The sequence below is a fragment of the Heterocephalus glaber genome, unplaced genomic scaffold, assembly GCF_053883595.1.
Source record: "Heterocephalus glaber isolate CG9 unplaced genomic scaffold, H.glaber_assembly_v1.0 deba00001428, whole genome shotgun sequence".
NCBI classification, from domain to species: Eukaryota; Metazoa; Chordata; class Mammalia; order Rodentia; family Bathyergidae; genus Heterocephalus; species Heterocephalus glaber.
The window spans coordinates 15645070-15668012 of NW_028258293.1; the positions used below are offsets into that span (position 1 = coordinate 15645070).

At 35.2% G+C, this 22943-nt stretch overlaps 1 protein-coding gene and 1 pseudogene across 1 annotated transcript in view; both read right to left on the reverse strand.

Annotated features, from left to right (window-relative positions):
- The window catches only part of Pde3b (phosphodiesterase 3B), a 155963-nt gene that overhangs the window by 79022 nt on the left and 53998 nt on the right, over positions 1-22943 (reverse strand). The window lies entirely within an intron of this gene.
- On the reverse strand, positions 15323-15486 carry LOC147827981 (U2 spliceosomal RNA; annotated as a pseudogene).

Sequence of the window (22943 nt, forward strand, 5' to 3'; positions counted from 1 at the left end):
CAAGAGCTAAAAATAGATAAGCGTGCTAGTCATCTGTTCTTTAGACAGATATTCTGTGCACCTTTCAAGAATTTAGAGTGTGCTGGCAGAACCACCACTATAAGAATGCCTTCTTACATTGGTTTTTCTTCTCTCCTCTTTTGTTTGTCCCCACCTTCTTACTCTTGCTTCATGGGATCACCTACCAAATAAACTACCTAGCCCATGTCCCTGTCTCAGGCTTTACTTTTAGGGGAACTGAAACCAAAACACTGGGACTGATATTAATTACTCATAAACAAAATTTAAGGAATGCTTTGTGAGAAGTTAGGAGAACTAGTGATTAGTAGACATTTATATCAATTCACTAGAAAAATGAATGATAATTTCTTTTTGCCAAGATTTATTACTAGATAGCAAATCAGAGAAATGAGGTCTTGATTTCTAAAAGCAAGCTTGTTCAAAATTGAGAAGTTTAACTTATAACCCAGCACTGACATAAATCAATAAATATTTGAAATTAAAAACTGCTTTTTTGCAGGTCAACATAGAAAACAGTGCAATGTTACAGAATTCTAACTTGTATGTCATTCTAACAATATTATAAATGATATGAATTATATAAAATAATGGGGTTTTCAAATATGAATTCATGGATCAGTGCCAAGAAGGATGCATAACCATTAAATGCACAGAATTTCTGACCAAGTGTGAGGAAGGACCTAAGAATCTAATTCTTTTTTTTTTTTTTTTTTTTTTTTTTTTGGTACCGGGGATCGAAGTCGGGTCCTTGCGCTTACGCAGCAGGTGGCGAAACCACTGAGCTAAATCCCCAGCCCCAAGAATCTAATTCTTAAAGCTCTTCAGGTGACTGATGCGCAGATAGGCATGCTAATCTGTGATACTGGGTATATGCTTATTGTATTTGTAGATGAGTAAAGCACAGAACCAAAAACACACTAACAGGGATTTAATAACTAAAAAAGGACAGGCTAGAATTAAAAGATAGAGTAATTCCAACTAATGTGATGTGGCTTCCCAAAAAAGCTAATGAAATCTTGGTTTATGTTATACAGAAGCACAAAGATGATAACCCACCCCTGTTTAGTGTTAGTTGGCCACACCATCAAATGTGTTCATTTTTAAAACTACACTTTAAAGGGCTGGGGATTTAGCTCAGTGGTTCCGGCGTCTGCCTTGTAAGCGCAAGGTCCCGAGTTCAATACCCAGTACCAAAAAAACAAAAAACAACAACAAAAACCCTACACTTTAAAGAAGTATAGACCAAAGGTTCTTAACTACTTCTTGAACAACAGACCCCTTTTCAGTCTGGTAAATTCTTATAGACCCTTTCCTGAATAATATTCTTAGTATTTCTTTCCACCTCTTCTGACTCCCACCACCCAATACTGAGGATTGAACCCAGGCCCTCCTGCATGCTAGATAAGTGCTCCAAGCTACATCCCTAGCCCTCAGAATAACATTTTTAAAAGCATAAAATAAAATGCACAAGAAAACAGAGAAATTAGTCAATGATTTTCTATTTTATCTACATGTCTACATATTAAAATAAACATAATTCAATAATATGTTCTTATAATAAGAAATTTGTTTATAACATTCACATTAAGAACTAATGAGTATTAACATTTGAAAATATCTGCAACAATTCCCTCAAATGGACATAAAATTATCTCTTGACTTCTATTGGTGCAAGTCACAGGTTCTGTGGACTGTTGCCTATAATAACTTTTCAAATGCCAGCTCTCATTCAGAAGAAACATAAGGATAAAAAATTTTTTTTTGGTACCAGGGATCGAACTCGGGTTCTTGAGCTTGTGAGGCAGGTGGCAGAACCACTGAGCTAAAAAGATTTTATACCTGTGATAGTTAATTTTATGTGTCAACTTGACTAGGCTATGAAGCACCTGGACATTAGCCCAAATGTTATTCTGGATGTGTCTATAAGAGTGTTTCCAGATAAGATTAACATTTGAACCAGTAGACTGTGTAAAGTAGACTGTCTTCTCATAGTATGGGTGGACCTCATTCAATCAGGTAAAGACTCAACAGAACAAAAGGCTGAGTTAAAAGGAACTCTTTTTTCCTTAACAGCTTGAGCTAAACAATGGCTTTTTCCAGCCTTTTGACTAGAATTTGAACATTGTCTCTTCTCAGGTATTGAGCTGGCCATCTTTTCAGTTAAAACTTACACCACTGGCTTTCTTGGGTGTCCATTTGAATGGATATCTTGGGACTTCTCAGCATATATGTACACACACACACACACACACACACACACATATATTGGTTCTGTTTCTCAGAACTCTAATACTATATCCAAATCTACAGATTCCCTTCACAGATTGTACTCCTGGTAGAAATCATGTGTAACACATTGTGAATGTCACATAATGAGTGGCTGAAGGAACTGTAAATGTTTAACCTATAGAAGAAACCTTGGGAACAAAGAGAGAAATGGAAGAGTCAGAAAGGCCAGCTTCAAATATTTTATCATTGCCGTAAGGAAGAATACTAAGGCTATTCTCTGTAGCACGAAGAAATCTAAGGCCAATGAGCTGAAAACAAAAATAAACATAAGGAGGCAGTCTTTGGTTCAATTAACTGATTTGTTTTTGACTAGCCAATGAAGTTCAAAGATGGTATGGATTATCTTCTGAGGTAGTGAGTTATTTATCACTGGATCAGTCTCTGCAGAAGCTAGCTATTTTGTCAATGTGTTTAAAGAAATTCAAGAACTAAAGTACCAGAGTAGATGATCTTTCATTTTCTTTTTAAGCTGAATACTATATTCTCCTACTTCTCATTCACATAGGTACTAACCCAGGTAGAAAACAAATTGTAAATCATTTAACATGAAGTTAGTACTTTCTTTTAGTATGATCATTTTAGTGTGGGTATTTTGAACAATGAAGAGAAAGACTATTTCTCTTTTACCTTAATTATAATTTAGTTAATAAATTTAGCTGCCCTGGAGACTGTCCAAAACCATAATGAATGACTAAAAAAAACACTAAGAAGTAAGATGATAAGTCCATTGAAAATAACCTTTTCCCATTCTGAAATGATTAAAATATCAATGTAATAACCATTCTTCTACTTAGAGCAGAATTTAAATTTTTTTTTTTTTTAAGTTTAGTGTAGGGCCAGGGATTTAGCTCAGTGGTTCCAGGGCCTGCCTCACAAGTGCAAGGTCCCAAGTTCCATCCCCAGTACAAAAAAAAGTTTACTGTAAAGTAGCAATTAGGTCCTTCTAGCTCATTTCTATTTTAAAATACGTTAGCAGCTATTTATTGTGCAAAACTGAAAAAATACTGTATATAAAAATCAGGTTACTACATATTGATTATGTAAAAATTCAAAGAATATTACGACTTTGAAATTACCTCTGTACTGAAAAGTCTTCAAGTTTCTAAGAAAGACTTTCAAATACACAGAAAAGTATTAGTATTTTAATTTATGAATTCTGACTCCTCAGGCCACCTGCCTCAGAATCAAAACAGCTGCCAATAATAAACTGGGATTCTGGCCAATCCGAAACATAAATAGCTACAAATCCAGGGGAATAATTAATAAGTCACAGAACAGTGACCCATTATGCAACCAATTTAGAGGTCAAGGCTCCAATGAGGAATTACAATATGTTCTAAAATAATCTTTAATATTTTTAAACCTTATTTTAAACTGTATGATCTATTTTTTACTGATACTGTAGAGTAATGCTATATTAAGTGATTTAGGCTATATAATTGCTTATTATATTCATGTACAATGGAATAATGCTAAAGAAAATGTTACACTGAATGTAGTAAAATTAAATGTGAGATTTAATCACTGAACATAAATGTGTTTTCATTCCATTTGTTATAAAAAGAGTGACTATGTTTTCAAAAATTATTTTAAATTCTGAAATACAGAATGTGTATATCTATAAAAAGGTATATATGAAAGACCTGCCACTTAATTATATTTTATATGTTTATAAAACAATCATTTTGCAAATAATTATTCAAAATAAAAAAGTTAGAAGCAAGAAAGAGCTGGGGATTTAGCTCAGTGGTTTCATTGCCTGCTGCGCAAGAGCAAGGACCCGAGTTTGATCCCTGGTACCAAAAAAAAAAGGCAAGAAAGATTTTTTAAGAAGTTATATTTAAAACTCATTCTCCTCAGTTCCTGTCCCAGATATACACATGCACACATACCACTACCACCTCTAGATTTTGGTTATAGACACTATGTTTCTTTAAAAAAAAAACAAACTAGTAGAGAACATAAAGGCTTAAAATGAAAACTACTAGCTTCCCTATTGTCCCTCTGTCATACAGTCAACCACAACAGAATGTGACTGGAGTATCTTCTGCTATCCTTCATACAGGAGAGAGACACTTCGGCACTTACCCTTCCTAGCACCCTCTTGGTGTGGTTTAGATCAAATATGGCCCCCAAAGCCTCAAGTGTCTGGAAGGTGACTGGATACGGGGGGGGCAGCATAGGTGACTTGCTGTTAAGAGGCCGGCCCTGGTCAGAAGAAGCAGTCACTGTGGGCATGACCAGGAGGTACACATCTCCTTCCCGACACCTCCTCCCTTGACTCTCTCTGCTTCCTGTCTTCAGAGAGCTAAGCAGCTTTCCTCCACTCAGACCCTTCCACCATGCTGCTAACCATACAAGGACTGAAATTTCTAAGACATGAGCCAAAATAAACCCTCCTCCCTCAAGTTGTGGGTGTCAGGGATTATGTACCAGTGACAAGGAAAATGACTAAGACACCACTTATTTTTACAAGTTACACTATTTTTCACAATGTTGAGCCTTATGACATTTGTATTGTTTTGTAAGTCTAGTCAAAAATGGTAAATTAATGGGCTTTACAATACTATGACTATCACTCTAAAACCAAATACAGTGACTAAAGCCATTGAGAAGGAAATGAAAATCTACATATGTAATTAAAATCTTTTCCACTTCAAATAGGATCATCCAAATATCACCACTGAATGGATCTTCATATTCTTTCTAACCTGGCTAGTGTTTTCTGGGTCATACGCTATTTTTAATCCTATGTAATAATGAAAACTTCAACTCACAGCTGAGAATGCCTAAAAACTTTCCAAATATCTCCAAAGGTGAAATTAGTGAAAGAGATTCTTTCACATTAGTATAAGAATATAAAAACATTTAGGTAAGCTTTTATTCTCAACAATACATACCTTATTTTAAAGGGATTGTGTTTTAGAAGGTTTGACCTATCTAGCAGCTCCCTAAAGGATAGGCTGAGGGAGGGCTTCCGTTTGTTTTTTGTTCTATTTTGGTTTGGGTTTTGACAAAGAACAGTCTCATACCTGGGGCAACTTCCCAGGTGGCCTTTTAAAAAAGCATTTAAATGCACAATACTACATACAATATCCTGAGACAATTTAACATCAGACTGACCGACAGACACACTGCAAAGAGCCTGAAAAGGACAAGACTGGGAGAGGACATACACAGGAGAGTAAGGGCTATTAAAAGCTTCTGCCGGTTCTAAAGAATTAAATGGGATATGTGAATGCCTAAGGCATGCTAGAAATGGCCTAGAACACAAAGTCAATCTTAAAAGAATGGGAGAGTATTTATGCTCTTTTTTAACCTTCTTTTTACTTTTTTCTTTTCTTGTTTCCCTTCTTTCTGTTTCAAGGTATTAAAGGAAACTATCAAAATACTAGATGAGGGCTGGAGTTTTAGCTCAGTGGCACAGTGCCTGCCTCAAAAGCACAAGGCCCTGAATTTGATCCCTGGTACGAGGGGAAAAAAAAAAGTGGTGTCTATTTAAAATACTAGATGAAGGCCAGGGATGTAGCTCAGTGGGCCCCTGCCTGCCTGGCAAGCGGAATGCCCTGAGTTCCATCCCTGGTACCAAAGAAAAAAAAATACTGGGTAATCACTAAGTAACAGAACACTATTCAGTAGCCACACAAGACAAATAATACAGACTTTGCAAAACTAGTTTAGAAAAGTCACTAAACAAGCCAACAGCAAAAACCCATAACAAGTAACAACAAACCTCAAGGACAGGAAAGAATATGATCCCCAAGGTTGCCACATTATAATGTTAACAAATCTTTTTTTTTTTTTTTTAACCGAACATAGCAGTACACACCTGTAATCCCAGCACCCGGAATAAGGCAGGAAGATTAGAAGTTTAAGTCTAGTATGGATAACTTGGTGACTTAGCAAGATCATGTCTCAAAAAACAAAAAGGGATGGGGATACAACTCAGTGCAACGGCTCTGAATTCAATCCCCAGTACTGTAAAAAATTTTTCACAAAAAGTACAAATCCTAGACTCTACACTAAGCCTACTAAATCAGACAGAATCTCTGTGTACAAAAAAATAGCATTTTTAAGGCTGAGTTGATCCGAAGTATATTTAGATATGGTACCTACTCCACTGAAAAACTAAAGTTCCACTATATAGTTATGTTGTCTTTATTCTGCTTTAATGAGACCAATTATAAGAAGTAAGTTAGCATCAGGAATTTACTCAGAACAGCCAATCTAAGCTATATTACATGGTTTAAAAGAAGCCAATCTATCTCATTCTTTCTGTATACATAGAAATTACTGTATAACAGATAACAGCACTTCACCAGGAATCTGTCTGCTGTTTACTAACTATGGGATCTTATGTCAATCACATAACCCTTTTACCCTTTATCTTTCTCATCCAAAAGATGATGCTAGGCTGAAATGAGAATATTGTCTTAGGAAAGTACTTACATAGATTATAACACTTTAATATTAGAATATCAACTGAGTCAAAGCCCTGTATTATCAAGAAAAATTAAATACTGCAGGGTACACTGTGGTTATTAAATTGAATTTTGTATGAAATATACTGCCTACATTTTTAAAAACTTTTGAATACTGCAAAACAAATTTGCAATGCTTAATTATTCCATTTTTTAGAATTCAGAAGCTACAGCCTAAAAACTATAAAGTTTATAAATCTATAAACTATGTGACACAGATTAAAATAATTATTTAATTTTAAGATTAATAATTAATAGCCCACCACTTCTAATAAGGAGTTTATCGATTTAAGATTCCAGTTGGGTGGAAAAAACACTAGTGGATTTTAAAATCAAATCCAGAAAACCTACATTAACACATATATAACAAATTTTCAATCCAGAAAAAAACACTAGAAATACTACTGAGTCTAACATTGATTCCACTTGTCTGAAGTATAAATACTAATATTTAAGTTACTAATAGATGGACAAAAATCCATATATTAATATTGAAAATCCATGTATTCTTTAATGTAATTCATTTGATTGTTAGTTTCTTTTCCTGTCTGAATGCCTACAGACTTTCTAAGAGAGTAATGACAAACACGTGTTTCAAGACAACAAACACCACAAGTTGAGGAAGGTCAGATATATTACATCAGAAATGAACTTTATTCCACAAAAGCATATTTTAAACATGAAAACCATATTGCAGAAAAGAATGGATCTGAGGCATATTTGTCACAGAAGGAGGCTTAAACAAAATATAGCTTGATTTCCACAATTTTTAGAATTTTCCATGCCCAAACAGGGCATGAAAGACATTTACTTAGTGATGCACTACATGGCCAAATCATTTTTTTTTTTTTTTGTACCGGGGATCGAACTCGGGTCCTTGCGCTTACACAGCAGGCGGTGAAACCACTGAGCTAAATCCCTGGCCCTGGCCAAATCATTTTTAACTCTTAATTTTATTCTTTTCTTTGTTTCTTTCTTAAATTTTATTATCTTCCCTTGGTTTGCAGCACCCCAGCTTCTTGCACATACCTCCTGATGACACTCTTGGTTACTGCTCTACTGAGTCAGTACACTTATAAGTAAACATTTTACATTTTTCCCTGTATAACGCCTCCTAATTAGACTACAAATTTTTCTTGCCATAATTAACATAGTTTAAATTTAATTACAATGAATGGAAAGAGACAAAGTGTTAATATGCTTTCTTTATCAATAAAGAAGAAAAAAAAGGTAATCACTGAGTAGATGCTGAAAAAATCCTGCACTGGAATTGTCAAACTTATGCAAATAGAGAAAAAATCTTAGATTGGAAAGAAAAAGAATTTGTTATTATTGCAAATGATATTATTACTGTATTTACTTGGACTCCCCCCCCAAAAACCCCTAAAAGTAATAAACAATTCAAAAAGGCTGTTAATAATACATTAAAATTTACTTCATTTAATATAAATTTCTGAAAAAAAAGATCTGATAAGACCATACTTAACAACTATTTTAGGTGATTTCCATTCATATCCTCATACTGAATGTTAAAAAAGGAGTAACCAGGGGCCAAGGATTTAGCTCAGTGGCACCACACCTGCCTCACAAGCGCAATGTCCTGAGTTTGATCGCTAGAACAAAAACAAAAAAAAACCAAATTAATGTATTACTAGCACTGTATTTGATATTCTTAAAACAACTGAGCTATGGATCTGATCAATACAAATACAAAGATTAAAATGTTTTCTTATTTCCTCACATCAGTTAATAATGTACTTACTGACCTCCACCAGCACACAGGAGGTGAGCCACTCCCAGCACACAAGAGGAGGCTTCCGGGCCACCATACCACCCCTACCAGCACTGAGGAGGTGAGCCGCACAAGCACCAGTAGCACAGCCCTCCCCCATTGAAATATGACATGTAAACAAGTTTCAAACCCAGACTTCCAGAACACCTAAAACAACCCCAAAGGGAAACAAGATGGAACACTGTGATATTCAACCACCTGGACTCCCTGTCCTGGCAACAAAAGAGGATCTGGAAAAAGTGCAATCAGAAATAATTACTCAGATAACAACAGAGATTGTACCCATAGTGCAAGACATGATTAATAAACCTAGAGAGGACACAAATAAAAAAATAGAGCTGAGGAACATGATGGAATCCCAATATAGGAAAAAAATGGAATCCATAAAACAGACACAAACAGATTTACAGGAGATTAAAAACTCCACTGAAAGTCTATGCAGCAGAATGAACCAATGTGACGACAAAATTTCAGATAGAGGAGATAAGATTGCAATTAGTGAGGAGGAAAAGAAAAATTGCTTTAAAATTGTAAGGGACCATGAGAAAGCAATCCAGAAGCTGCTAGACAATGCAAAGAAGAATAACATGAGACTGACTGGAATCAATGAAGAAACAGGAGAGAGTGCAGATGACATAAAAAACTGTTCACAGAAGTGATGGCAGAAAACTTTCCAAGCAGGGGAAAAGAACTTGACATACAGATAAGTGAGGCATATAGGACACCAAGTAGCTGTGATCAAAAAAAATCTACACATAGGCATATAACTGTTCAGAATCCAGAAACCCAAGAGAAGAACAAAATTCTACAAGCAGTTAGACAAAAGAAACAAATCACATACAAAGGAAAGGCCACCAAAATCAAAGCAGACTTCTCAATACAAACCATCAAGGCAAGAAGAGCTTGGAGTGATGTATTTCAAGCCCTAAAAGAAAACAGCCTCCAACCCAGATTGATGTACCCTTCAATATTATCTTTCAAAACTGATGGAGAAATAAGATACTTTCATGACAAAGAGCACCTTCGGAATTTCATGAATACCAAACAAGCACTCCAAAAAATTTTAGACAACATCCTAGGAAAAGACAATGAGTCCAGCAGAATAAATCCATCAAATGTGACAAGAAATTAAATGCAAAGGGGGAGAACCCAACAAAAAGAAAAAGTCATGACAAGGCTTTTAAAACTTTTAACTTCATCTCCCTAATGAGTGTATAATTCAATCTTATTACTGTACTGATTAGTATTTTTCTGATTCTAGAGTTGCACACCATTCCTTGTGCTATACTGGCTATTTATCATCTTCTTATGTCTACTTTTTAATTGGGTTGTCTATTAATGAGCTCTAAGAATTCTTGATATATTCTGCTCATAGGTTATATGTATTGTAAATATAGTCTGTTTAAGGACTACTTTTCATTTTAATGATGTCATTTAAAGTTCTAAATTTTGATGGAATCTCATGTATCAATTTTTTTCTTTTATACATCATGCTTTTTGTATCCTAGGTAGTTCCTGCCTACCCTGAATTCATAAATATTTTCCCTTATAATTTCTTCTTAAAGTTTTATACTTTTAGGCTTTCTTATTTAGGTTCATAGATCCCTTCAAGTTATTTTCATGTATGGAAAAAAAGGGTTGAGGTTAATTTTTTATATATGGATACCAGGTGTTCTAGTGCCATTTGCTGAAAAAACTATCTCTTCCTTGGCTCTTGAATTGAGTTTATATTCTATAAAATGCTAATGTTAAATAATCTTTCAAAACTCAGTGGACCATATATGTGTGGTTCTATTTCTAGATTCTCTGTTTTATTCCAATGATCTATATGTCCTTCCTTACACCAACACTGCCTTGATTACTGTAGCTTTAGAAGAAGTTTTAAAATTAGGTACTAAACGTCTTCCAACACTGCTTTTGTTTTTGTTTTTAACTTTTCTAGGTCCTTTGTACTCCTACATAACTTTTAAATTTCAATATCCAATTCTTCATTTATAGCAAGTATACACAGACCTGAATTTTTATATATACCTTGTGTTTTCTAATCCTGCTAATTCAAGTACAAGTGCTAGGGGCTCCTAGAGATTTCTTAGTATTTTCTCTGTAGATAGATGATCATTTCATCTACATATAAAGATTTTGCTTCTGCCATGCCAATCCTATCCTAGTTGTGTCATTTTATTGCCAGACTATTTTGGCGGGGCCTAGGTTTCAAAGTTTAATGGATAGATAAAGAGTAAGCATATCTGCCCTTGTTCCCCACCTGAAGGAGAAAGCATTGTATCTTCTCCATTCATATAAGGCATTCTCATTGGAAGTATGGAGTATATGTCTTTAATCTGTTGAGAAGTTTTAGTTCTACTCTAGTCTCCTGATAGCTTTTACCATGAACAGCTGTAGAATTTAGTCCAATACTTTTTCTCCAGTTAGTGACAGGATCGTATGGCTTTTTCCCCTCTGTTTAAATGATGACTTCTGGGGGTGGATCTTCCAATGCTGAACCAACACTGCCATCCCTATAACAAAACCACTTTCTACATACTGCCAGATCTGACTTCTAATAGTTTGTTTTGTTAAACAAATTTCTATCTATGTTTATATTTTTTTCTATTATCTTTATCCAGTTTTAGGATTAGCACAATGTTGAGTTCCTAAAATGAGGGGAGAAGTGTTCCTTCTTTTTTCTGCTTTTTAATTGTTTGATATAATTTATCAATTAAAATGTTTGTGAGCCTGCTGTTGTCATATAGGTAGGTTTTCAAGATAGGAATGTACTTTAATAGCTGCTATTCAAATTTTGTATTTCCTCCAGAGTTAGTTTCATTAATTTGTCTTCCAAGTTACTTAGAAGTTGTCAAATTTATTTCAAAAAAGATTTTTGTAATATGTTTTCTATATCCTTTTAAATTCTGTAAAATCTGTGGTAATGTCTCCTAGATCTTAATATTGTAATTTAAAAAATGTATAACTGATATTGTGTAACAGGAAGAAAAGGTCTAAAAGACCAGGGGAATTGGGAGGGGTAGGGGAAGGGAAAAAAGGATAAGGAAAAAATATGAGAAGAGGAAAACAATGGAAACAAGGTCTTTGCAAGCAGGGAAGGGTGGAGGGGGTGAAGGGAGGGCAAGGGAAGGGGAAAAAAAATAAGAACCAAGAGACTCATGTAATGGTACAAGATCCCATTGATGAATGTAACTGTATTTTATACCTAAAATGTACCAATAAAGTTATTGGGGGGGGGAAGCAAGAGTAGCTATCCTCTTTGCAGATCAAGTGGATTTCAAACCCAAATCTGAAACACTCTGGTCCCAAGAATTTCAGATAAGGGATAGTCAACTTGTATGTACAAATCTATTGGGAACATGTGTTTTCATTCCTCTTAAGTAAACACTTAAGAACAGGACTGTTGATACTTAATAGTAATACAAGAAATTTCTATATTGTTTTTAAAAATGGTTTTATCATTTTACATTCACATTAGCAATATTATAAGGTTCAAACTGGTTCACACCTAAGCTGACATTTGTTCTTTTAAAACTTTTAATTTTATCTCCGTAATGAGTATATAATTCAATCTTTTTATTGTACTGATTAGTATTTTTCTGATTCTAGTGTTGCACAACTTTCCTTGTGCTATACTGGCTATTTATCATCTTCTTGTGTCTATTTTTTAATGGGGTTGTCTATTAATGAGCTGTAAGAGTTCTTTATATATTCCGGTCATAGGTTATATGCATTGTAAATATGGTCTGTTTAAGGACTACTTTTCATTTTCTTAACAATGTCATTTAAAGTTCTAAATTTTGATGGAATCTCATTTATCTTTTTTTTCTTTTATATATCTTGTTTTTTATACCCTAGGAAATTCTTGCCTACCCTAAATTCATAAACATTTTCCCTTATCATTTCTTCTTAAAGTTTTGTAGTTTTAGTCTTTCATATTTAGGTTCATAGATCCTTTCAAGTTATTTTTATGTATGGAAATAAAGGGTTGAGGTTAATTTTTTACATACAGATACCAGGTGTTCTAGAACCATTTGCTGAAAACACTATCTTTTCCTCTGCTGTTGAATTGAGTTTATGTTCTATAAAACGTTAATGTTAAATAATATTTCAAAACTCAGGGGTCCATATATGTGTGGTTCTATTTCTAGATTTTGTTTTATTCCAATGATCTATGTCTTTCCGTACATCAACACTGCCTTGATCACTGTAGCTTTAGAGGAAGTCTTAAAATTTAGTAATAAATGTCTTTCAACAGTGTTTTTTTTTCTTTTTACTGTTCTAGGTCCTTTGTACTCCTACATAACTTTTAAATGTCAATATTCAATTCTTCATTTATAGCAAGTATACACAGACCTGAATTTTGTTTTCTAATCCTAATTTGTCTTCCAAGGTACTTCTTAAAAGTTGTCAAATTTATTTCAAAACAGATTTTTGTAACATGCTTTCCATATCCTTTTAAATTCTGTAAAATCTGTGGTAATGTCTCCTAGATCTTGATATTGTAATTCAAAAAATGTGTAATTGATATTATGTAACAGGAAGAAAAGGTCTAAAAGAGCAGGGGAAGTGGGAGGGGTAGGGGAAAGGAAAGAAGGGAAAAGAAAAAATATGAGAACAGGAAAAAAATGGAAACAAAGCATTTGCAAATAGGGAAGGGTGGGCAAGGGAAGGGGGAAAAAAAAATAAGAACCAAGATACTCATGTAATGGTACAAGATCCCAATGATGAATATAACTGTATTTTATACCTAAAATGTACCAAGAAACTTAATGGGAAGAAAAGAACTATATTTCAGTATTCTATCATTAAAACTGAAAGAGACTTCCACTTTGCATACACTCCAGAAGTTTAATGCAAAACAATGATCTTGTTCATGTTACAGAAAAACCCTATTTTTAAAGGAATCAGAAATGCAGAATTCATTGAAGACAAGATAGGCTAAAATTTTAAAAAGAGGATAACTATATAGAGACTTGAACTAAAGAGCAGCATCTATTTTTTATGTGAGCATTTGCCAATAAGAAAACATAATTCACAATATTAAAACAAAAAGAAGAAACAAATTTATGATCATAATGGAAGTCTAACATACCTCACCTAACAGCTAACATTGCAAGCAGTAATAAAAATCTTGGCAGTATAATTAACAAACTGGACCTGACATATAGAATAGTATACCCAATAGTGAAAAAATTCACATTCTTTTCTAATGCACCTGGAACATATACCTAAACTGACCATATAGTTGGGCTATAAATAAAGCCTCAATATGTTTCAAATATATTCTGACCTCAATAACACTAATTTATAAATTTTTTTAAATGAAAGAATTTATTTCTAAAGCATTTTAATTGGATATTCTATGCTTTTAAAGCCTCTTAGTATATTTACAAATTTGACAATAAAGAAGTTTGACCTCATTTACAAAATAATTGACAACATAAAACAAGACCTGCAACATACCTCCGCTCTCATCACAGAGGAGGGAGTTTCCAGGTCAACGTGGCACCACTGCCAGTGCAGAGGAGGAGGCTTCTGGCCCTACATACCATCGCACCCAGAACAGAGGAGGTGAGCCACGTGGGTGCCAGCAGCACCTCACCCCACCCACCATCCAACTCCTGTCAAAATGAGAAGACATGTAAATAAGACTCAAAACCAGACTTCCAGATCACCTACAAAAACCCCAAAGGGAAGAAAGATGGAACACTGATACTCAACCACCTGGACTCCCTGAACTGGCAACAAAAGAGGGTCTGGAAAAATGAAATAAGAAATAATTTCTAAGATAACAGCAGAGATTGTGCCCACAGCACAAGACATGATTAATAAATCTGGAGAGGAGTTGAGGAACATGATGGAATCCCAAGATAGGAAACAAATGGAATCTATAAAACAGATGCAAACAGATTTCAGGGAGATTAAAAACTCCATAAAGTCTATGCAGCAGAATGAACCAATGTGAGGACAGAATTTCAGATACAGAAGATAAGATTGCAATTAGTGACCAGGAAAAGAAAAATTGCTTCAAAATTGTAAGGGACCATGAGAAAGCAATCCAGCAGCTACTAGATGATACAAAGTACAATAACGTAAGACTGATTGGAGTCAATGAAGGAACAGAAGTCAATGAAGGAACTGTTCACAGAAATAATGGCAGAAAACTTTCCAAGTAGGGAAAAGAACTTGACATACAGATAAGTGAGGCATATAGGACTCCCAACTAGCCTTGAACAAGAAAAATCTACACAAATCTACACATAGGCATATAATTGTTAAGATTCCAGAAACCCAACAGAAGAACAAAGTTCCACAAGCACTTAAAAAGAGAAAAGAAACAAATCACATACAAGGGAAAGCCGATGAGAATCACAGGAGACTTCTCAACTGCAAACCCTCAAGGCAAGAAGAGCTTGGAATGACGTATTCTAAGCCCTAAAGGAAAACAGACTCCAACCCAGACTGATGTACCCTGCAAAACTATCTTTCAAAATTGATAGAGAAATAAGATACTTTCGTGACAAATAACACATGAGGAATTTCATGAATACCAAACCAGGACTCCACAAAATTTTAGACAAGATCCTAGGAAAAGACAATGAGGATCACAACCCCAGGAACCTCAGCAGAATGAATCCATCTGGCACAAGAAATTAAGCACAAAGGGGAGAATCCAACAAAAAGAAAAAGTCATGACAATGATAAGTCAATACATATTGGTTATAACCATCAATGTTAATGGTCTGAATTCACCAATCAAAGGAAACAGACTGGCAGAATGGGTCCAGAACCAAGATCCAACAATATGCTGCATACGAGAAACACATTTAATTCAAAAAGAAACTCATAGACTGGAAGTTACTACACTTGATCTTAGCCAAAAGGCCGAGAAGCAATATAGACTGGAAGTTAAAAGGTAGAAAACAATACTCCATGTGACAGGAACCCGATAAAAAGCAGGAGTAGCTATCCTCTTTGCAGATCAAGTGGATTTCAAATGAACACTGATTAAGAGAGACAAAGAAGGACACTACATCCTTGTAAAAGGAACAATCCAACAGGAAGAGATGACAATCAGAAATATCTATGCACCAAACACTAGTGCGCCCAACTATATAAAACAAATACTAAAGGACATGAAAAATCATATAAGCACTAATACAATAGCAGTGGGGGACCTTAATACCCCACTATCACAAATAGATAGATCAACTAGACAAAAAACAAGCCACAAAATATTAGAACTCCATCAAACTCTTCAACAAATGAACTTAACAGATGTTTGCAGAGTGTTCCTCCCCACAACATCAGAATACACATTCTTTTCAGCTGCACACAGGTTGTTCTCCAAAATAGACCACATACTCACTCATAGAACATATCTGACTAAGTGCAAAGGAATTAAAGTTATTCCCTGTATATTATCAGACCATAGTGCAATGAAATTGGAGATCAACAGCAAAAGAACTGCAAAAATTTCATAAATGCATGGAAATTGAACAACTTCTAAATAACCAATGGGCCACAGAGGAAATCAGACAGTTCCTACAATTAAATGACAATAACAGTACAACATATCGGAACCTATGGGATACAATGAAAGCAGTCTTACGGGGGAAATTCAGAGCAGTGAAGACTCATATGAGGAAAACAGAGCAAGCCCAATTAAACAAACTGATGCTGAACCTCAAGTGTCTAGAAAAAGAAGAGTAGGACAAACCTAAAGCTCATGCAAGGGAGGAAATTATGAATATCAGAGCAAAAATCAATACAATGGAGAGTAAGAGAATGATACCAAAAAAATCAATAAAGTAAATAGTTGGTTCTTCAAAAGAATCAACAAAATGGACAAACCCTTAACCACACTTATCAAAAGAAGGAAAGAAAATACCCAAATCCATGCAATTAGGAATGAAAAGAATGAAATTACAACAGACCCAGCAAAAATCTAGAGGATCATCAATACCTACTTTAAGAACCTATATGGGAAAAAGATGGAAAACGCAGGAGAAATGGACAGATTCCTAGATACATATGAATTAGCAAAGTTGAATGAAGAAGACCTAAAAATTTTAAACAATCCAATATGAATCAAAAAAATTGAAAATGTAAAAAAACTTACCAATGAAGAAAATCCCAGATGCCGATGGGTTCACTGCTGAATTTTACAAGACATTTAGAGAAGAAATGTTGCCACTACTGTTTAAGCTCTTCAATGAAACTGAAAGGGAAGCAATACTCCCGAATTCATTCCTGGAAGCAAGCATCACCTTGATCCCAAAATCAGAGAAACACTCAACTGAAAAAGAGAACTACAGGCCAATCTCACTAATGAACATAGATGCAAAAATCCTTAATAAGACACTGGCAAAGAGAATGTAGAAGATCATCAAGAAGATCATACTTCGCAAGCACAAGAACCTGAGTTCGATCCCCGGTACCAAAAAAAAAAAAGATTATACACCCTGATCAAGTGGGATTCATCCCAGGGATGCAGGGATGGTTCAACATATGCAAATCAATTAATGTAATACACTATATCAATAGAGCCAAGGACAAAAACCATATGATCATACCAATAAATGCAGAAAAAGTATTTGACAAAATTCAACATGCATGTATGATTTTAAAAAACCCTATAAAAATTGGAATAGATGGTCTCTACCTCAAACTGATAAAAGCCATCTATGAAAAACCAACAACCAATATCATACTAAATGGTCAAAAACTGAAATCCTTCACACTAAAATCAGGAACAAGACAAGGATGTCCACTATCACCACTCTTGTTCAATATAGTTTTGGAATCATTAGCCACAGCAATTAGACAAGAGAAAGAAATAAAAGGAAGATAGGAAATGAAGAAGTCAAATTGTCATTATTTGCAGATGACATGATACTCTATATAGAAGACCCCAAGAACTCCACCAAAAGTCTTCTAGACTTAATAACCAAATTCAGTCAAGTAGCTGGTTACAAGGTCAACACACAAAAATCAACAGCTTTTCTGTACATGAACAACAGACTCACTGAGAGAGAAATAGGGCAAATAATTCCTTTCACAATAGCATCCAAAAAACTGAAATACCTAGGAATCAACCTAAAGAAGGAAATCAAAGACCTCTTCTCTGAAAACTATAGCACTCTGAAAAGAGAAATTGAAGAGGATATCAGAAAACGGACAGACATCCCCTGCTCCTGGGTAGGAAGGATTAATATAGTGAAAATGGCCATACTTCCAAAACTGCTATATAGATTCAATGCAATCCCAATTGAAATCCCACCACCATACTTCGTGGACCTTGAGAAAACAATCCAAACGTTCATTTGGAACAAGAAGAGACTCAGAGTACCAAAAGCAATTCTAGGTAACAGAGACGTGGCAAGGAGTATCACAACCCCCAACTTGAAACTATACTACAAAGGTACTGTGATAAAAACAGCATGGTACTGGCAAAGAAACAGACCTGAGGATCAGTGGAACAAATTAGAAGATGCAGAAACAACTCCAGACACACTCAGCCACCTCATCTTTGAGAAAGGAGCCAAACGCCATCACTGGAGGAAAGACAGCCTCTTTAATAAATGGTGCTGGAAAAATTGGGTTTCCACTTGCAAAGATTAAAACTAGACCCATATCTCTCACAACATACTAAACTAAAATCGAAATGGATTAAAGATCTAAATATTAAAACAGAAATGCTGAACCGGCTGGAACAGAGTTTAGGTAGAACTCTTGAAAACACTGGTGTAGGAAAAGATTTTATGAACAAAACCTCAGTTCCCTGTGAACTAGCACAAACAATCAACGAGTTGGGATCTCTTACTAAAAGCACAGCAAAAGAAACCACCAACAGAGTGAAGAGACAACCCACAATGTGGGGAAAAATTTTCATCTGCTGTTCCTCAGACAAAGGTCTACTATCTAGAATCTATAAAAAACTTTAAAAACTCAGACCTCCCAAATTTAAAGACCCAATCCGAAAATGGACATCTGAAATGAACAGACATTTCTCAATGAAGTAGAAATAGGAAATAAACATATGAAAAAATGTTCAACATCACCGGTCATTTGAGAGATGCAAATGAAAACAATGCTGAGATTCCACCTCACCCCACAAAGAATGGCTGCTATCATGAAATCAACCAATAACAAATGCTGGTGGCCCTGTGGGGAAAGAGGAACACTGCTCCACTGCTGGTGGGAGCACAGACTGGTGCAACCACTGTGGAAATCAGTATGGAGATACCTCAAAGAACTAGGACTGGAAGTCCCATTTGACCCAGCTATTTCCCTGCTGGGTATCTTCCCAAAAGAATTAAAAGAATCATACCACAGTGATATATGTGCCCCATGTTCATAGCAGCACAGTTTGTAATAGCTAAAACTTGGAAACAGCCCAAATGGCCATCAACTAGAGACTGGATAAAGAAAATACGATTTTTATGGGCCGGGGATTTAGCTCAGTGGTTCTGCGGCCTGCCTTGCAAGTGCAAGGTCCCAAGTTCAATCCCCGGTACTGAAAAAAAAAGAAAGAAAGAAAGAAAATATGGTTTTTTAAATAAAATAGAGTACTACTCAGCCATAAAAAATGAGAAATTAGAGACATTTATAGCTAAATGGATGGACATTGAGGCAATACTCTTAAGTCAAATAAATAGGTTACATGTGTAAATACCAAATAGTTTCTGTAGTGTGAGAAACTGAAAGTGTAGGACTAAAAGGTATAATAGATACTGTGAAATAGGAAGAAAAGGGGCAAAGGGGAAGGGGAAGTAGGAGGGGTAGGGGAAAGGAAAGAAGGGAATGAAATTAATATGAGAAAATGAAAAAAATGGAAACAAAGTCTTTGTAGATAGGGAGGGATGGAGGGGTTGAAAGGAGGGCAAGGGAATGAGGAAAACATAAGAACCAAGAGAGATTATGTAAAGGTGCAAATTTCCAATGATGAATGTCATTATACTGTATACCTAAAATGTACCGATTTTATTTTGAGCCAAAAAAAACCCAAACAAGACCTGCACATATACTGTTTCTTGCTCTTACTGCACAAGTATATCTAAGGTCTCTGTTCACAGGGTTCAAGGTGTTTTCTGAGATGATCTCTTATGTGTCTTTTCACCTTTTGATACCATTTCTCTGCCAATTATCATTTATTCTGAACAAATTATCCCCTTGGACAAAGTATGCACATTTTCATTTTGTACCCTGACTTATCTAAAAAGGCCTTATCTTTCTCTTTAGGAATTGAAGTCTCTATTCTAGTTTTTTAGTTAGTGTATATTTGAGATACATAATAATTACATCCTTTGAGGCCAGCCTAGGCTGTTACATAGTGAGTTCAAGACCAGCCTCAACTATATAGTGAGACCCTGTCTCAAAAAACCAAAGAAAATAATTAATATTTTAAAAATTACATCCAGGGGCAACCCACTTTTCGGAGCCCCTTCTGTCTCTCTTAGGCAGAAGCTTTCTTTCTCCCAATAAATTTTTCCTACTTTAAAAAAATAAAATATAATTTAAAAAAATTACATCCATCTTGGAGAATTGATACATACACTTGTCACATCTTGATCATTTTTACCTCCCATTCTCCCTGGTTTTCCTTCTTTTCCCTTCCCCACATCTTCCCATCTCTACAAAGTCCACAGAACTATAATTGAAAACCCTACCCTAGTATTTAGAAAGTAAACAATTAACTTCTAAATAAAACCTATGGAACAAAGGTATCAAAATTAAAATATTTTCAACTGAATGACAACAAAGATACAACTTACAGAATTAAACCTTACAGAATCCAGCTATTATCTTTTTTTTGGTACCAGGCCAGGGATCAAACTCAGGACCTTGCGCTTATGAGGCCAGTGGTGGAACCACTGAGCTAAATCTCCAGGCCTGCAGCTATTATCTTTTCAGGACAAAGAATGATATCATCTATATCTGTAACAGAAACTTTGATACTGAGTGCCCAACATATCCAAACCCAAATAAGCTGATAGGTCAGATTATGTCCTCCATCACTGACCACTCGTGTGACAGAATGATGAACGTTGATCTAACAGAACCCCAAGATCAACCTCATGTTCTACTCTGGCATCTGCTTTCCTCTAGGTATATATCTTCCTATGATTTCTGCTGAAAAGAGTACCACAAAAAAGCCTTCTATATCAGAGATCACCAGTACTTGCATGGAGCCAGGTAACCATGTTGTAAATGTGACTCTTGTTGTGATAAATATATGGTTTGATGCCTACTGTACTGAGACATCATTCCTTAAAGATATCAATGCTGCCACTGCCATCAAGACCAATAGTGCCATGCAGTTTGTGGACTGGTACCTCATGGACTTCAAAGTTGCATTACTAGCCTTCCACTACAATAACTGGTGGGGACCTGGCCAAAGTACCTGGCAAATAGAGGGAAGAGGAGAGGTAGGGAGGGCAGAAAGAAGGAAAAACAGTAAGTTGGTTGCCTGGTTGGTTTTTGCTAACAAGTATCATGTAAACTGGTTCCAAGACAACAGCCAACACTTGCAGTACCTGATGCAGCACCTGCTCATCTGGTTACACTTACTCCAACAAACCAACCCAGTCATCACATCCTATTTGGTTAGCAGTTAATTAAACATGCACAAAATGATCTTTAACCTTTTGTTGGCCTTAATCAGCTATATGAAAGATTTGAAGTAGAGATTATCAACATACTTTTTAAACTTGTATAGTTTTTCACTTCAATGTCCATATAAGTTATGAAAGAGATTACTTCTCAGCCTGTTGGCTAAGATCAAGTAAAGTAAGAAAAGGCATTCCCAGTAATATACAAGAGAAAGTAGTGGTAATATATACTTAACATTCATGTTTTATCAATATTCAATTAAAGCTTAACATATTTCATCTGTAAATAACCTAAGACCATAATATACTTTCTCCATGGAGAAAGCATAAAGACTACAGTTTCACCATTAAGATAAATTTAAAATCACAAAACAAGCTCTAGAAGATACAATTTCATTCCCAAAATTATCTTTGCCTGGTTTAGTCTGTGTTGTATAAAATTAAGCTAGAATTCTTCAGTTCCTGTTGGATTATTTTGAGGAGGGAGGAAATGGCCTAAAGATTAGACACACACACACACACACACACACACACACACACACAGAGTTTAAAAGCACCGTTGGAATCATTCTACACACTAAATTGTCAGTATACGCCCAAAAATGAAAGGTTCTGGAAGGACACAAAATTATATACTATGATAGATAAGAATATGAGATTGTCCAACCCAGCGTTCCCTTTCTTAAAATCAAATTTGTTGAGGCAAAATGTACATACACGATTTAAAATGTGAAATTTGGTGATTTTTCTTTTCTTTGATACAGTCTTGCTAAGTTGTCCAGACTGGCCTTCAATTCATGATCCATCGAATCCCCACACGACCAATTCTTCTAAGAAGCTGGGACTACAGTTACTTGTCAACTCAGCTGCCTAGTTTGATGACTTCTGACAAATGCTACACAACAGTGTAACCAGCACAATTAAAATATAAAACATATCTGTCACCATCAAAAGCTCCTTCCTGCTCCTCTGCAGTCAATTCTATCTACCACTAGCCACAATCATTGGTCTCTTTTTGAGACTACAAATTAGTCCTTTTCCATAATTATCTGAAAGTGGAATTCAGAATAGGTACTTTATTGTGTATACCTTTTTCCATTTAGTATACTGTTTTCATTAGTGTTTTAAGATTCATCCATACTGTTGGTGTTCAGAGTTCAATTCCTCTTATTGGAAGAGATATATCACAATTTGTTTATCTATTTACCTACACTCAACATCCAGGTGTGGCTCCCATTTCAGGGTTACTATAAATAAAACTGCTATAAACATGCATGAACAAATTTTTTTGTGGATATATGTTTCCATTCCTCTTGTTTAAAATATGTAAGAGAGGATTCCAGCCTTATATGCTAAATGCCATCTATTTTCCATATTTCCAAGGAAATATACCACTTTAAACTCCAATAGAGTTCAAATCTGCTATTTTAACTGAATCATTTGTTTTCTTTTCATTGAGTTGTAAAAGTTGTTTATAAGTACTGGGCATAAATCATTTATCAAATACATAAATTATTTAATGCTGAGGCTGGCCCTTTCATTTTCTTACTGATGGCTGTCAAAAAACAAGTTTTTATATACAGGCAATATTGTGCATCCCTATAAATCCACCACTGAGACAGCAGTGGCAAGAGCATGACAAATTCAAGGCCAGCCTGGGCTACATACAGAGTGCCAATGCCTACTCTACATAGTGAAGACTCTTTAATTTTAATTCTGATAAAATCCATTTTTTTTCCT